We start from the raw sequence: 16745 nt of genomic DNA, 5'->3' as shown, positions 1-16745 counted from the left end.
CTTGGAGGAGCACTGTAATATCCACATTTCCACCCAGAAAGTCTCCAGTATGTCTCCATGATCACGATCAGATTAGTACTCCTGATGTGGTCTGTAAGGGCAGCGGGCCAAGCTGTGCTCAAGATCAGTCTGAATGGCCCATCAGCTGGTCATTCAGGAAATCCTGAATTTTAAACATACAGATCCCACTGAAATGGCCTTCCAGCCTCAAGTGATATTCAATACATCTCTGTCATACCTCTGGGTCTAGAACTAAGGGTGGAATGACATGTAACTCACCAACTTCAGCCTGTATTGGTTTAGCTGAGCCCAGAAATAAGGCTAGTGGCCTTTTCTAGTGCCCAATTTCTCATCATGTTCTTGGCTCTTTAAGAATATTCCAAATTGGCTGCCTTGCACTATGGCCCCTCCCATAGGGATCCGGTCAAGTTCTTTATCTTCCGAGGAAAATAACCCAGGTCCTCTGCCTGCGCTAATCTAATGGCAGCCCCTTGTGAGCAATTTGGGTATGTAGAGGTGATCTGGAAACTGGATAGGGCAATGTAAATTTGACAGTTCCTAGTGTTGTATTAATCACAGTCCATTGATATCCTAATAATCTCTCTTTTGGTGTAGTACTATATCCCATCTGTTCTTTAACTATTCTCAGGTACTTTCAAGAGGCATTACATTAATAGTATAGGAGGGGGTGTATTGCAATAAGGTACAGGTTACATTATTAGTCACTGGAATGGTTTCAATACAGGTAAAATTTCCAGTGGCAGAACAAACTCTTTGGGTATTTGTTTAATTAATCACTAACTGGGTGACCAAACAACAATAAGTGCCTCTTTCATGTAACACAGTACAAATTCCAGGAATAGCCATCATATCTACTTCACTATGGAATGCATCAATTTCAATTACAGATTCTTGGGGTTCATTTATAGTGATATCATATACTTCTATTTCCACTGATCCATTTATTCTCCACTCAATTGTTTGCTTATATGGGATATCCTGAACTTTAAACATATTTTTTTTCCAAACAATCTTTAAATATATCACTAAAGTGTGAAGGCCTTGGCCATTGGTATATCGCATTGTCTGTATTTGGGTGTATTACAGGGGTAATAGTGTAATGGAGGAGATGGCAGAGGTAGTTGCAACAAGGTGCCTTGGTACTTGTCATTTAAAATCCAGTTAGGAAGAGCAATATATGCTGAAGGATTTATCCAGAACACAGGGCGCAGCCTGTAGAATAAACCCCAAAATCCAATCAATACCCCATTCCCAAGCATGGGTCCCACAAATTTCTTCCTGCCAGTGTATAATTCTTTGTTTCTTCACCAGGATCAGTTCTTAATGTCCTTTCTAGTCAGGAATTCCTGGACTTTGGCAATTTCAGTGGAGTGAGTGTTCCTTCTTTCCTGAAATAGTCATGGTTCAGCATCCTACAGGGGAAAGATTACCAGCACATCACCCTGTAATGGTTTTGATTCTTCTAGAAAAATCCAAAATCACAGTAGATCTGTCAGTGGACAAGGGAGAGGTTACTTGCACTTCACCTTGTCCTTTTTCCCTGCTGTCCAGAAGGCACAGCAAAGCTAGAAGGAGGAATAGGCTAATCATCAGTAGGAGAATCCTCCCGAGGTGGAGGGGTCTTTTTTGCAGTGAGAATCATGGGTCCAGGCAGTCAATCTTTGGCACTTCACAGTGGTGTTGGTAGTCAGCAGGACTTAATAAAGGCCTTTTCAGCATGGAGCCAAAGCAATCTTTTGTTGGTGGACTTTTACATAGATCCAGTCTCCTGGTTCCAAGAGTGGCAGGGCTGCTAAAGTTATTGGGTAGCGCTTCTTTACCTGTGAGAAAAGAAACCTAACACTTTTCATTAATGCCTGGCAGTGTTTTGCAAATCTCATAGCTGCTTGGGCACATTCAAGCCCCCCCTTTGCTTGGTTGTCAGCCAAGTCTTAGCTGTGAGCAGAGTCCTTGAATGGGGCCAGTGTCTTATCTTTAGCCTGAGCTTGCTAGCTATTTTTTCCAGTTAATTCATTCTGTTCTTTTTCCTTCTTCCCTTCTTGGCTTTCTTTAACCTACAAAGGAAACTTCCACTCTTCACTCATATACCTTTTTCCCAACAATGAGCACATAAACATTGCCATTATACAGTACATTAGTCTTATTATTCAATGTATACCACATATACCCTTCCACTAAAATAACTTATTACAGAGCTTTGGAGTAACAAGCCAGGACAAACACACCCACTTTGAGGAGTTCACTCAATACAACCTCTGGTGTCCAATAGCTTCCCACCATCCCCAGCCCTCTGGCTAGAAATCTGAGGTAGCCAGAAGAATCCCATGTACAATATGGGGAGTGGGTTAACTTTTCATGTCCTTGCTTCCAAAGACTGTTGGTATGCAAATTTTAATAACAATTTTCAATTAAAAAGATTTGGCCAATGAAGTTTCTTTTCTTACTTAAGGAAATGTATTAGGCTTTAGTATATCACATTTTCCTGATTTATCCAAACACTTTGTATTCCAAGTTGAATAAAACAAGTATCTCAATTTAATTTAACCCTTCTGTTTGATTTTAAACTAGATTATCCTTTGAAAATATTAAACACAACAATTCTGGCCACGAGACAAACACCACAAGACAGAACATAGAACACAAAACATAATTCCTATTGTGCCAGTAAATGCATGGTATGTTAAATGCTGTTCAGCTGGCATCAGTTTTCTCTGATTATCTGAAAGACAAAAAACAGAGGTCTACCCTTCTGGGCAGTCAATCATCACTTAAAATATACAAATACACTTGTTGATTTCAGGCAAAACAGAGGAATTACCCCATATTTTCTTCTTTTTGTTTCAGAGGCAGCCCAGGTTTCAGTGGCTTCTACATTATCAGTTAGATAATTTGCATTAATGCAGATGCTTTCTGGCTTGCTTCTGGATCCAAAGCTATCCACAGTTTAAAGAGTCTTACCTTAAAAGGGACATAATTAACTTTACCAGAATTTTGATGGCTTTTTACTTCTAACTCCTGCTTTCAAACACTGAATGAAAACATCACTACTTACAGTGGCCCCTTAGAGCCTAATAGAGTTTTAATTACATGGCACTGTATACATTTCTTTAGCTAATTCATAGCCAAATAATTGCAATCTAATAATTTCTTTGCCAAATTTATTTACAAACATTTCAAAGACACCAAGAACTTTCCTCTTTAGCATTTTTACAAAGTTCAACTGCTGTTCCCTACAGCAACTACAGAGTTAACTTCTTACTCTTTCCTTAAATCACTTGCTTGTCTCCCAACAGCCACTTTTATCCACTCAAATCACCATTTCAAGTATTGTCCTGGGTATTTGAAATCCCCATGCTTACACTTACTTACTCCTTCCTTCCATTACACCCTCAAAATTTTCCAGCCTGTTTTCCAATCTCTCTGTCCTTGCTTCTACAAATCTTGCGTTATTAGGGTTACAGCTAGCCTAACTCTGGCTAACAGAGACAGTCATGCATTAAGTTCCCCTACAAATCCTGTCAGTTCTTTCTGTACTTCCACACTACTCTTAAATCTGCTACAGAATGTCCACGGAGGTTGAACCATTCCTGATGTCTGATTTGTGTCCATTTACTCTTTTACGTACAGACTGTCCATTTTGGCCAATGTACATGGCAGGGGGCTTCGCTGGCACATGATGGCATATATCACATTAGTAGACGTGCAGGTGAATGAGCCCTTGATGCCTTGTGGCTGATGTGGTTGGATCCTCTGATGTGTGTCCTGAGTAGATATGGAGACAGGAGTAGCAACGAGGTTGTTACAGGGGATTGGTTCCTGGGTTACTGTATTCTCTGTGGTGTGGTGTTGTAGTTCCTGGTGCGTATTTGCCTTCAGGTTGGGTTGTCTGTAAGCAAGCGACTGGCCCTGCCTCTCCCAAGTCTGTGAGAGTGAGGAATCATTTTGCAGGATAGGTTGTAGATCGTTGATGATGTGCTGGAGAGGTTTTAGCTGGGGGCTGTATGTGATGGTCAGTGGTGTTCTGTTATTTTCCTTGTTGGGCCTGTCCTGTAGTAAGTGACTTCTGGGTACCCGTCTTGCTCTATCAATCTGTTTCCTCACTTCTCCAGATGGGTATTGTAGTTTTAAGAATGCTTGATAAAGATCTTTTAGGTGTTTTCACTTTTTACTGTGACAAGTACACAGAGGGCAGATAAATTAGGAGAGGTGTATTTCACACCAGGTAGAATCTGAAATGATTTCTAATTCTGTCCAGCACATCACTGGATTGTTGTTACATCAACTCTTCTTCTGATATTATCCAGCATTCAAGAATTCAGAAATATAAATCCTTAATTGATGAAAATATGGAGAACTCAGTCATTTGCTAAAAAAAGAGATTCAACATAAAAAAAAGATAGTGGAGAACATCTACTTTTTAAAAAACAAGCATAAAATAGATCAAGGTATTGAGGAGATACTGGGAGGAAGTTGCTGGCTCAAGAAATTGTTAATGAGATATCAGAGGGGTAGCCATGTTAGTCTGGATCTGTAAAAGCAGCAAGTCCTGTGGCACCTTATAGACTAACAAACAGATGTATTGGAGCATGAGGTTTCGTGGGTGAATACCCACTTTCTTGGATGCATATGAGATATGGAGCCTTTTACGATGAGGACACCAGTATGATTCTAGCCCAGATGACTATTGATCAAGTCTATATTAATCAATAGCCTATATGAAATGAGTTGTTTCCATCTAGTTTCTAACAGAATGTCACAAAACACACCCTCTTAATCCACCTCTTTGTTGGTGGAGCATAGGACTGAATGGTCACAGAGACTGAGCTAACCATTAGCCACAGACAGCGGGCCTCCTAGGGCAAGACTGGAGCAAACTGGGAGGGAGACATGACAAATCCTGCTCAGTATATGAAACCAAATGAAGAACAACTCAAATATCATGGAGGAGTTTTTAGTTGTTTTATTTTTGGAGGAAGTAGCATTTTTAACTCAAAAACCCAATGGACAATTTCAATAAGGACTGCAATTTTTTTTTGAGCAAGTATATGTCTATCTTCAAGCTATGATGACTTCAGCATCAATCACTTGAGAAAATGCATAATGTTTGGATATGAAAAATGCTATTTAATAATATACCATGAAATTACAGAAGTTGGGAATGAAACAGCAAAATTCTTTATGAAAAATGTTGTGTAACTAAAAGTTTCAGTTTTGCATGCTACAGAATATTCTCCTACTGACAGAAGTGCATCTGGTTTGTGGAGAGTAGCGCTTATGACACTGCACCCCGTATTCTTCACAGAGATATTGTTATGATTGTGACATAATCATAAAGTATTTTATGCAAGATAAGTCATCTGAGGTGTCACTGGAAGGGTTATGATTTACTAAATATGATTGTTCTATTTGTATGAATGTATCATTTTTGTATCTGAAGTTAGGAATATTAACTATATATTTGTATTACAAATGTGTTTACACCTGGGGAATGCTCCCTAAGAGAAAGGCTCTCAGTCTAGATGGCTGGCTGGAAAGGGGCTATTCATGTTAATGAGCCATTAAGAGAAAACAATAGGCTTTAGGAGAAGCTTATCTCCCACCTGGGAGACTCTGCAGACAGCCTCCAACTCATGGTTGCTGTGACACTACAGAGACATGTGACCACGTCACCTGGTGCTGGACTCTATCTTGGGATACCAGTGTTTTTCCACTGACTGGGCGTGGGAAACAAGCTTTGAAACAAAGGGTTCCCACCATATGCAAAGGCTATTTAAGGCAGGGGAGTGACATCATCGTGGCTCTTCACTGACTCCCCACCCAAAGACCTGGAAACACCTGAGGAACAAAGACTGAACTGGGTGAAGTGCTGGACCCAGGCTAAAGGGGAAGGACCAGGGATTGGGGAGGGGCAACGGGTTTTGGTTTTGTGCGATTAGAAAGTTGGCAACCCTTGCCTCTATTTCTAGGCAGGGGGAACTGGGGGGGGGGTACAAAAATATGCTCCTGTTCTCTCTCTTGTCAGGAGCCCAGTTTGTGCCACTTATGACATGGAAGTGCCATCGCACTAAGGGTAGGTCTGCTTCACTTCTAAGCTACTCACAGCGTTCAGCAGGAGTCAAGCTTCACAAGGCCTGAGGACATTGGGCTGCCTCACAAAAGCAATAAAAGTGCTACCAAAGCACCCTGCTTCCCAGGCAAGTGAGCTGGAGGGAAGGTGCCATTGCCAGCTATCCCTCTATGCTCTATGGGTAAAAAACTGAGGCTCTTCAAGGATATCCTTCAGTTAGATTGGGAGGTGAGAGGCAGGTTGATAACCTCCCTGTGGACCGCTTCCAGGGAGAGGAGAGGAAGTGGGTGGGGGAAAAAAGGGAGAAGTTGATAGAATATGTAGTTGTGCGTTCTGAAGGATGAGATGAAGAATCAGAGGGCATAGGCAAAATAAGAAAAGGACAGTGAAACTAAAAAAGAAAGTGTAGGAAAGACTGAGGTAAGAGCACAGGAACAGAAAGAGAAGAAAGGGAAAGACAATGAAGAGAGAGATGAAGGAAGCAGAGCAAATAACTTGTAGGCAGATGAAAATCAACATGTCTTTGAAGAGATTAAATGAAATGGTCTTGTATTAAAAAAATAATCTGAAAATTTCATACTAGAAAAATCAGAGAAAATAGTATTAAAGAAAGAGGGATGAAAAGACATTTCAAGACAATAAAAATTAAACAAAGGAAGGGAAAAGGAGCAAAGAACAAAAAGAAGGGAGACAATTTTATTATTGTTATTTTTATACAAGTGTTATAACACGATAGAATAAACATAGTGTTACACATGATGGGCCAGAACCTGTAGCTGCATTCAAGCAGCTTGATTACATATGGACTGCAGATCTGATCCAATATTATTAAACAAATTCACACACCCATAAGCATGTCTGGAGAGACTGTAGTTTTGGAGAATCTGTCTCTGTTTAGCCTGAATAATTTCCCTTTTGCATGGTTATATTACAGTTGTTTTATGTCTGTAATCATTATCAGGTAGTTAGCCAATGTATGAATGCAACACGATAGCATTTCTCATTTATTCTTCTTATTTAATACTTCTAGTGCAAAATAGATGCCAACAGTGTTTTATATCTTGCAAAATATAAAACAAAGCCCAGAGAAGTGGCCCCTTCCTTGTGGAACCATTGGTGACGTTGTCTGTGAGAAACAGTATTCTCTTAATGAGACAAGAATCCTTCAGTCAGCTAAATCAGCTTCAGATAATATTTATTCTTCCACTAAAAGACATGGATCTCCACCCCTGCACAGCCCTCTCATGCTTATATTTAGAATCACTATCTGCTCTCAAGGAAACTACAAATCTCAGATCTGTTCCCATTCAGATGCAGCACTGAAGTGCAGGTTTATTTTCTTTTGGGTAATGGAGCAGAACTCCCTGGCATATATTTTTCTTTTACATTTTTGAAGCAAAATTCTTTACTTTATTTTCATTTATAGTTTTCCACTTTAGAGCTCACCTTCCACTCACCCGTGATTATTATTTGATTCCTCTTCCGAGAGCCTCACCCAACACAATTAGTACTGTGAAGTCTTTGAGCAAAATTCTCCCTTCTAGGGCTATGTCTACACTTCGCTCCTTTTAGTGACACAGCTGTGCTGCTACCGCTGTGCCTCTAAAAAGCACGCAGTGTAGCCAACCTTTGTCATCAGGAGAGAGCTCTCCCGTCAACAAAAAAATTCCACCCCCCAACGAGAGGTGGTAGCTTTATTGGCTTTTTTTTAGCGCTCTCCTGCTGACAGAGCACTGTTCCCACCAGTGTTTTTTAATGGCAAAACTTTTGTCGTTGGAGGATATGTGTTTTTTTCACACCCCTGAATGACAAAAGTTTTACCAACAAAAGTCCAGTGTAGACAAAGCAAAATTCATATAGTGGTTCTTGACTCCAATATGCTGGTCTCCCTTTGTGCCTGCAGTTCTCACGGCAGGAAAAGCACCACACATTGCTTATTGTCCCTTCTGTACCCTTCATTTTGATTTCTGGGGGGTTATTCTGCCATAAAAATTCACTCCTGAGACGAACACGGTCCCAGGGCCTGTTTTACATCAAAGCTGCACTTTGAGAAGTTCCAGTGTGAGTGGCTCTATGTGGTTTTAAGGTCATCTTTGTTCTCCTCAACCCTGGGGTCAACTGGGGCCCAGCCACCTTCCACAAAAAGCAAACCAGCTTCATGGGTACTTACTTGGTACTAGCTGCTCATGGTCTCCAGAAGCTATTACAACAGCTAGGGACGATAAGAGCATAGATGCATCCTGGCTATGCCCCCTTGCTTCTGGGAAAGCTCCATGCACAAGGTTCTGGGAATAATATGGTTTAGAAGCCACCTGAGTGGCCCTTTGCCAGCAGAGGATTCTGCTGCACAGGAGGAAATGGTCCACTTGCCAGCTAAACTGGTTTTAGAGCTTTGTGCCCCTGGAGCAGCTCAAAGCAGCCTTAATGGTGCATAGACTCTGGCCCTTAGTCTGCCAGGTCTTGGAAATCAGAGATCTAAGGTGACACAACTGTATTTTATTTATTTTTTAATAGTTACAACTCTGTTAGCTGAAGAACACCATACAGGAGGACTGTGTTTGTTGCTTTATCAAAATGTACAGGGCAGGTGCAAGGATGTTTCACGCCCTAGGCGAAACTTCCACCTTGTGCCCCCCCCTGTCCCTGACCCCCCGCCCTGAGCCCCCCGCCTCCACCCTGAGGCACCCCCCTTGCAGCAGCTCCCCACCCCTCACCCTCCACCCTGAGGCACCTCCCCCACCCCAGCTCACCCCTGCTCCGCGCACGAGCACGAGCATGAGCACCCCGAGCACACCGTGGCTGCTTCACTTCTCCCACCTTCAGGCTTGCGGCGCCAATCAGCTTAGGCGCCGCAAGCCTAGGAGGCTGGAGAAGTGAAGCAGCCACGGCGTGTTCAGGGAGGAGGTGGAGCAGGGGTGAGCTGAGGCGGGGAGTTCCTCTGCGTGCTGACCCCCCACACACACTTGCTGCAGGCAGCCCTGCAAGTGATCCCATGCCCCAGCTCCCTCCGCCTAAATGCTGGCAGCAATCGGGGCGGCCGAAGTTCCGGCCACCGCAGTCGCTGCTGAAGAAAATGGCGCCCCACAAATCCCAGCGCCCTAGGCGACCGCCTAGGTTGCCTAAATGGTTGTACCAGCCCTGAAAATACAGGTACATATGTAAAATAGAAACCAGCTGCCAGTTTTCTGAATGCTAAGGGAAAAGAGATGACCATTTACACCAACAGAGCATCTGGCCTCAAAGAACACAAAAATGAATTTTAAACCACTGTTGTACTTACACCACTGTTCAGCTCAGCCGGCCTACAGGATATCGCTCTACAAGTTAAGATGCTTGGAAACAGACATTTATTCCATTTCAAATAAACTGAAATATACAATGAATAAGCCATGTTAAATAATGGTGTGGGAGTGGGTGAGAGTGTGTATATATATATATATCTTATGATGAAGCAAGAAGTTTAAGTTATCCAGGAGCCACAATCCACTCTGAAATGTATTACATTCCTTATCCTTGATGTTTTTGACATTCGCTACCACCAGTAGTTCAATATTGAGGTTTTACAAAGTTGAACCCCAAAAAGGCTGAGCTGGAATGAAGGAATGCTGATCTAAAAAAACCTACAGGGACTGATAAAGTCAGGATTTTCAAACATGAATGCGCAAAGGTGTCAATAGTTAGATACTTAAATAAGTGCTTTCAGTTTTAAATATACTAAGCTCCCATCAACTTCATCTTACTTCAAATGTATTAAAAATACAATGGTATTGTAAGCGTCTGGACTTTCCAAAAGAGGAATACAGATGTGTATTCCAGAAAGTACAGGTGCTGGTGCAAAGACAGGCACTCAAATCAATATTTTGCACATACTGGCAATCTCCTCATTCCGTATTCTGGTTTTCAGAATTTGAGACAAACATGCAATGTCATGTGCATGCATGAAAGCAGGAAGCCAACACCATTAAAAAGTCAGGTTGTATCTAATAAACGTTGAACAGACCCAGAGTAAGCAAATGCAACACACATGAGGAAGCTTAAGGAGGGTGCAGAAGGAGAAAGGCAAGATGGTGGAGGCATGCTATATTTTGTGAGGGCTATTAAATCAGATTTTAAAAATAACTACATTAAAGGAATGGCCAGGTTACAAAGTCAATGCAAGAATGCAGCTTTCCCTTGCCCCCGTCGTTCTGTTCCCTGATGCATAATGCATTATGATACAGTCTTGAATGACACAATCCCAAATCGTTTCTTCTACAGGGTCCCTGAATCATTCAGTACCCAAAGGTCAGACTGAAATACTAATTTTGAATTGTGGAACACCCTAAGAATACATCTCTAACTGTCAAAGTGAGAAAGGATCCATCTATTCTGAGCTCTATATTTACTCTTAAAAACATTTATAAATCAATTAGAAATATAAAAAATACAATTTCTTTTCAAAATGCAAACACATTTTTTCCTCTTTGTGGCATCTGAGCAATGTTTGTTATAAGATAAGGCCCTGGTTCAAATTAATAACAGCAGAACATCCAAAACTGCTAATCCTGTTGCTATACTCAAGCTATCTAGTTTCTTTGACCTCTCACTTTCCACCGTACCAACCACAGTTGCATAGCAGTCAGGATTCAGAGGCCACAAGACCATAGATAACCTTTAGACTCTACTGGGAGTCTACATACAATTATTTGCTTGAAGAAACTAGTGGTGAATCAATATTTAGAGAGCTGAAGAAATCCAGTCATTCATGGCTTTTTTTTTTTCCATTTTCAGTTTTAAAAGCCATGAATTTAGAAGCTCTGAACAAATAAAAATGAACAGCAACAAAGACGAAAGCAGAAACACATCACTTATTCTCATGTCCTATAACCCAGCAGGTGAGCACTATGGGCACATAATACTCATCACTGTATTTGGGGTGTGTAGGCTGCACATCCAGCTTTATTCAATTTCATCCATACAGTAGTGAACACCTGGTACTGAATAATAGTATACTGCAGCTAAGGTCCCAGTTTAAATTGCTTTTTTGTAAAGAAAATGACAAACATGTACCATGTATCCCAGCGGGAATGTCGCTTTTAGAACAGTCAGTACTTCTAGAGGAAGGACCGTCTTCTTATTAAGGCAGTGAAACAGGGATCAGGAGGCTTGGCTTCAATACCCAGCTGTACCAGAGACTTCCTGTGCGACCTGGGACAAGTCACCTAAGCACTCTGCGCCTTGAGTTCTCTGTCTGTCAAAATAGGGCTAATAATACATACTTCCTCCCATTCTTTGACTACTCTGTCTATTTGGACACAGTTCTTTGGGGCATGAAGTGTCTCTTCCTGTGTGTTGGTTCAGTACCTAGCACAGTGGGCATCCTGATCTTGACCAGGGCCAATAAGCACTACCAAAATACAAGCTAATAATAAATAACCAAAGCACCGAATTTCATGTTTCAAACCTGAACTTGGGGAAGACATTAAATTCATTTCTTTTTAGTGCCTCTGAACGCAAAAGAAAAGAGGTTTATCATGCCACCTTTAATTACAGAGCCGATTTTAGTGTCTGTTGATTCCCTTATCATGCACACACTACAGAAAAAAATAATATTCATGACTGCAGCCTTCTCCTTCCCTCCTGGGCATTGTCAGATCAGATGGGAAGGAATATTAGCTGGAACATACCAAATATGTCAAAACACTAAATGGATTATCAAATAAATCTAATTTGTAAAAGTGATCTTTGGTACTCAGCCAGTGAATTATGAGATTAGTGTCACAGACGGGTTAAACTTAGTATCCCACTAGGAAATATTATGTTACGCCATTTATTCCAAAGTGTTTATTTCCCGCAAGTTATCAAAAACAATGATTATGCAATGGCTGTTGCTAATGCTCTTTCAAACAACAATCTGCCAAAATTCATGCACTTTACAGTACTATGAAATGAACCCCAATGACAAGAGTTAAACATTTCACCATCCTCCCTTAAAAAAGGCTATATTCCAGAGGGAAGCATTTTAAACGCTACTGTCTTTGCTTGTTTATATTTGTCTACACTAAACTCAAGCTTTGCTGATTTGGTGGGGGAGGGCGGTAGATTGTTTAAATAATTTATTAGGGCCTCATCATAGAATATGAGGGTTTAAAGGGACCTCAAGAGGTCATCTAGTCCAACCTGCTGCTCAAAGCAGGACCAATCCCCAGACAGTCCCCTAAATGGCTTCCTTAAGGCTTGAACTTACAACCCTGGTTTTTGCAGGCTGATGCTCAAACCACTAAGCTATCCCTCCTTGCAATCATAAAAGCAGCAACCTACTGACTTTGAAAGCCATTAATAGTGCACCCAACACACAGCCCTATAGCAGGGTAAATTTCACCCAATAATTTTGCAAACTTTCTGAATCTAGCTTGACATGGGACCCGAAAATTCCTTCATATGGAGAGAGAGAGAGCGAAAGAAATGAGAAGAGAAAAGAGAAGGAAAAAACAAACAACCCTCCCTCCGAAACCCAGGGTTGTGAGTTCAGTCCTTGAGGAGGCCACTTAGGGATCTGGGGCAAAACCAGTAGCTGGTCCTGCTAGTGAAGGCAGGGGGCTGGACTTGATGACCTTTCAGGGTTCCTTCCAGTTCTGAGAGATAGGTATGTCTACACTATGTACCTTGCAGTGCTGCCGTAAGGTACACAATATAGCCACTTCTTGTCAGAAGGAGAGAGCTCTGTTGCCAACAAAATAAACCCAGCCCCAATAAGGGGTGGTAGCTTTGTCAGCAGAAGAATATCTCCCACCGCCACAGCAGTGCTTTTCATTGGTAAAACTTTTATTGGTCCCGGGGGGTGGAGGTTCACACCCCTGACCAACAAAAGTTTTACTAATGAAAGTGCAGTGTAACCATAGCCTAAACGTTGAGAAGTTGAGGGCCAGAACATTATCAGCTCCATTACAGCCCTTGGTGCCAAAGGTGAGTAGGTGCAACTTATTGCAGCAGGGACCAACCAGACCCAAGATCAGGAAGTTACAAAGACAGTGTAAACCTTCTTTCCCCTCTTATCCTGAGCAGCGCACAGCTCAGTTGGATCAGAGGCTCCAAACTGAAATTCACAAACAACTCATCACGCAGCAGTGCAATTTCACAGCTCATTGAACCATTCAATGATGCAAATTATTTTATCTTAGTTCCCAAGGAAGCCACAATCTTTTTGCCAAAAGAAATTTTCTGCTGACTTGTGCTCCTTACATTAAATAATTTTCCTGTATATGCCCAGGTGCACCACGGCAAACTAATGGAGTGCCTCATTACTCCCCATTGCAAACAGAGCAGCATCTAATATAATCGACAGGGCAAAATTCCAAGATAGGACATGGAAGGGCCAGGCAACTCCATGAGATTCACCTTGTGGAATTTCTTACTAACTCTCTCTTCGATAAGAAGGGATGGGAAATAAGGGGCTGGATTTGTCAGCTACCAGCTAATAAGCGACTTATTTAACTGGTAATGATTGCCAATGATGGTGCAAAGAGAGTCCCATGCAGCAGCATGATGGTGACTGTGATATGGGTCATCAGGGTGGGTGAAGGGGAGGTTAAAGTGAGGCGTGCCTCAGAGCACTGAAGCTGTCCTATAATAGAAAAGATTTCTTTGTAAAAAGCCCAGTGAGACTGTTTGGCTGATGGCCTGACCATTTTAGTGCAGGGAGAAAATCCTAAGGTTGATCGAGCAACAAGGCCTTTGTGGGCAAGTTCCCTGACCCAGTGACTGATACAAACTGGGCAGTTGCTTCTTTTACTGGTGGTTGAGCTGTCTGGTTTGTGTGTGCATGCACGCGCACACACATACACACACACACACACACACAAAGTTAGAAGATGAAGCAGGAAATCTCCAAACACAGCCAGGATCAGTTTACAATATGGAAAGGTTATGGTTGAAAACCAAAGTAGTCTAATTCTCTTTTCAGAATTCAGTACCTAATGCAGGATTATCTTCAATGACAGACAGCATGGTGTCAAAGGACTGTGTCAGATTTCAGACCTTTTCATAGTTTAAATTCCAGTGTTTAATCAAAGGTTAACTGAATCATTGCTGGTGGCAACCAGTTACTTCATATGCCATTATTGTGGGTGGGCTACAATCATGATACCATATTAGAGACATGATCTCCTATATACAAAACATTTTCATGGGCTCCTTGTCCAAATATTTCTCTTGGTGTGTAAAATATATGTAACTATAGACACATGGCAGCTCTGAAATGGGTGAACAAATCAGTTCTATCTGAAGCTCTTGTTTAACTCCTTCACCCTTTTAGATGAGTAACCACTGTCTAATGTACAGTTTTGTTTTGATTTTTCAAATACTTATTGCTTTTAAATATAACAACATTAGAACAATCTACTTTTTTCTTTTATCTAATCTACATTTTCTTACTCTCCCTATTAGCTGCAGGACAACTCATTTTTAAGCTTACAAAGCAACACCACAGCCTCATGAATTTCAGTCATTCCTTGGTTGCAGGCTAGTCAAATACCACAGAAGTAATCAAAGAGGGGGACTAAATGGACAATAATTACTTTTACTTATCTTGAAAACATGTGACTTCTCAATTCTAGTAAATGCTACATGTGTGGTAACCAATATCTGTAAAAGGGTGATAAAAATAACTGCAATGTCCCAAAGGTATTTCCTAACTAGACATAACATTCTAACCAGTATTTTAGGGGGCAGGGGTTTCATCCTTTATTTCAGCATTAGCTAAAATCAGCTGTCTCAAGTTTTATTTGTTTTCACTGAAGTTTCATCTATTTTGGTTAGCTTTATCCAGACAGATGCTGTTTTGGGGCAAGGCCATGCTATCACACCTTATATGGTTTCAACTTCCTGTTCTTTAACTTGCCTTTTATATAAAATAATTTCATCAGACATCATTACTTTTGTTTATTAAGGTCCCTATTCAGGAAACTACTTATTAGAGCTGATTGAAAAATTTAAGTAAAAAAATGTCTTTTTGGCTCAACCGAAATTTTCCACAAGAAGTGTTTTGGTTTTCAATAATCAAAATTCAAAAATGTCACAGTTTATAACACTCTTATGACAAATTTTCCATTTTGGGGATTTTCCTCTTTTTTAAACAAACAACGCCTTCACCTCGCCAAAAAAAAAAAAAATCCACCAAAAATTTCAGTTCAAACAAAATATTTTCTTTTCCTTCAAAATGTTTGTAAAATATAAAATATGTTTCCATCTAGCTCTAGTGCTTAAATCCCATTCACATGCGTAAGTGTGTGAATTGGAACCAATGGATTCTGAACTCAATATCTTTGAAAGATTGGGGTACTAGCTAACAGCATAGTTTTGGTTGTCATTATGTAAACATAGAGTGTTGAATTAAGCAAAGCAAGACTTTCCTAGTGTTTTCTGAACACAAGAACATGGTGAAAAATCACAAGGAAAAATCATCAGATTATATGGGGTGCAAAATTATGGGGTGTGATCATTTGTCCATATTGACAGTAATATTGCATTGTGTGTATTTTTAATACGTACAAAGTAAAAGAGTATGAGAATGAATATTTTCCCTACATTCATTCAACAACAGGCTATGGTTTATAATAACAGAGTATGGCTGGTTACTGGGAGATATATGAGAAATGGGGAGGGATCATCCTTCAAATCTATTCTAGCCAAATGGTTGGAGTAGGAAAGACTGAGGGGCTATGTTAGAATGGGGCAAAGAACTGATTTTTAGGTTTAGAAGATGGGAAAAAAAAACTAGTTTGAGTCAAACCAAATTTGGAGTTTTTTGGCATTTTCAGTGAATTGAAAGAGTCTGTTTTGAGCCTGTTCCAGAGCAGGGATTCAAATGTGGGTGTCACAAATCTCAGTTGAGTGCCCTAACCAGTAGGCTAAACAAGGGCCCTGCCACCTCTTCCTCTGGCCATTTTCTGAATGGCAGAAACTATTTTTGTGAAATTCATGAAGAGTTTCAGGTCAACCAAACTGGCATTTTTCAGTGAATAAATTATTTCTCAAAATTTTTTTGTCCAACTCTAAGCTAGGTAACGTCAGACTTGCTTGTGATACCTCCCTCAAACTATTGTCCCAGCCGTCTTTTCAAAGACCCACCTCCCTGCACTGCCACCCAGGAAGCCCACATTCATGGAATTTGATCTGTGCAGGAAGCGTACAATCTCGCTATGGCCTCCTGAAGCAATGCCCCTTTATGCCCTGAAACCAAAGGATTCAGCCCATAAACAAAGTTTCAATGTTTAGTATTGTCAAGACAACACACACTAGATTCCTCACTAAACTTGATATAATATAAAGCGCAAATATAGGCTCCCAATTCTGAAGGTATTTATAAGGCAATATGGTGTGTGTAAGTCCCAGAAGGCCATGTTAACTGGTTGCATACCAAGCCAATCTATCCTAAGGGAGTGAGGCCGGTGTGTTAGGGAGAGAAGAGGAGAAAGGGCCTGTGTAAGAACTTAGCTAATATGATTCAATATAGATATGAATCCTTGGGGGTATCCAAGGAATTAGTCTCAGTTTTGGAGAAGACTTGATATAGACACAGTGCCAGTTTCTGTTCTAAATAACAATTAAACCATTAAAACTGAATAACTAAAGCCAAATTCGTCTGGATTTCACACCACCACCACCCCGCACCATAACA

This window comes from Chelonoidis abingdonii, chromosome 2, assembly GCF_003597395.2.
Source record: "Chelonoidis abingdonii isolate Lonesome George chromosome 2, CheloAbing_2.0, whole genome shotgun sequence".
NCBI lineage: Eukaryota > Metazoa > Chordata > Testudines > Testudinidae > Chelonoidis > Chelonoidis abingdonii.
Note: the sequence above shows the minus strand (reverse complement) of the source record.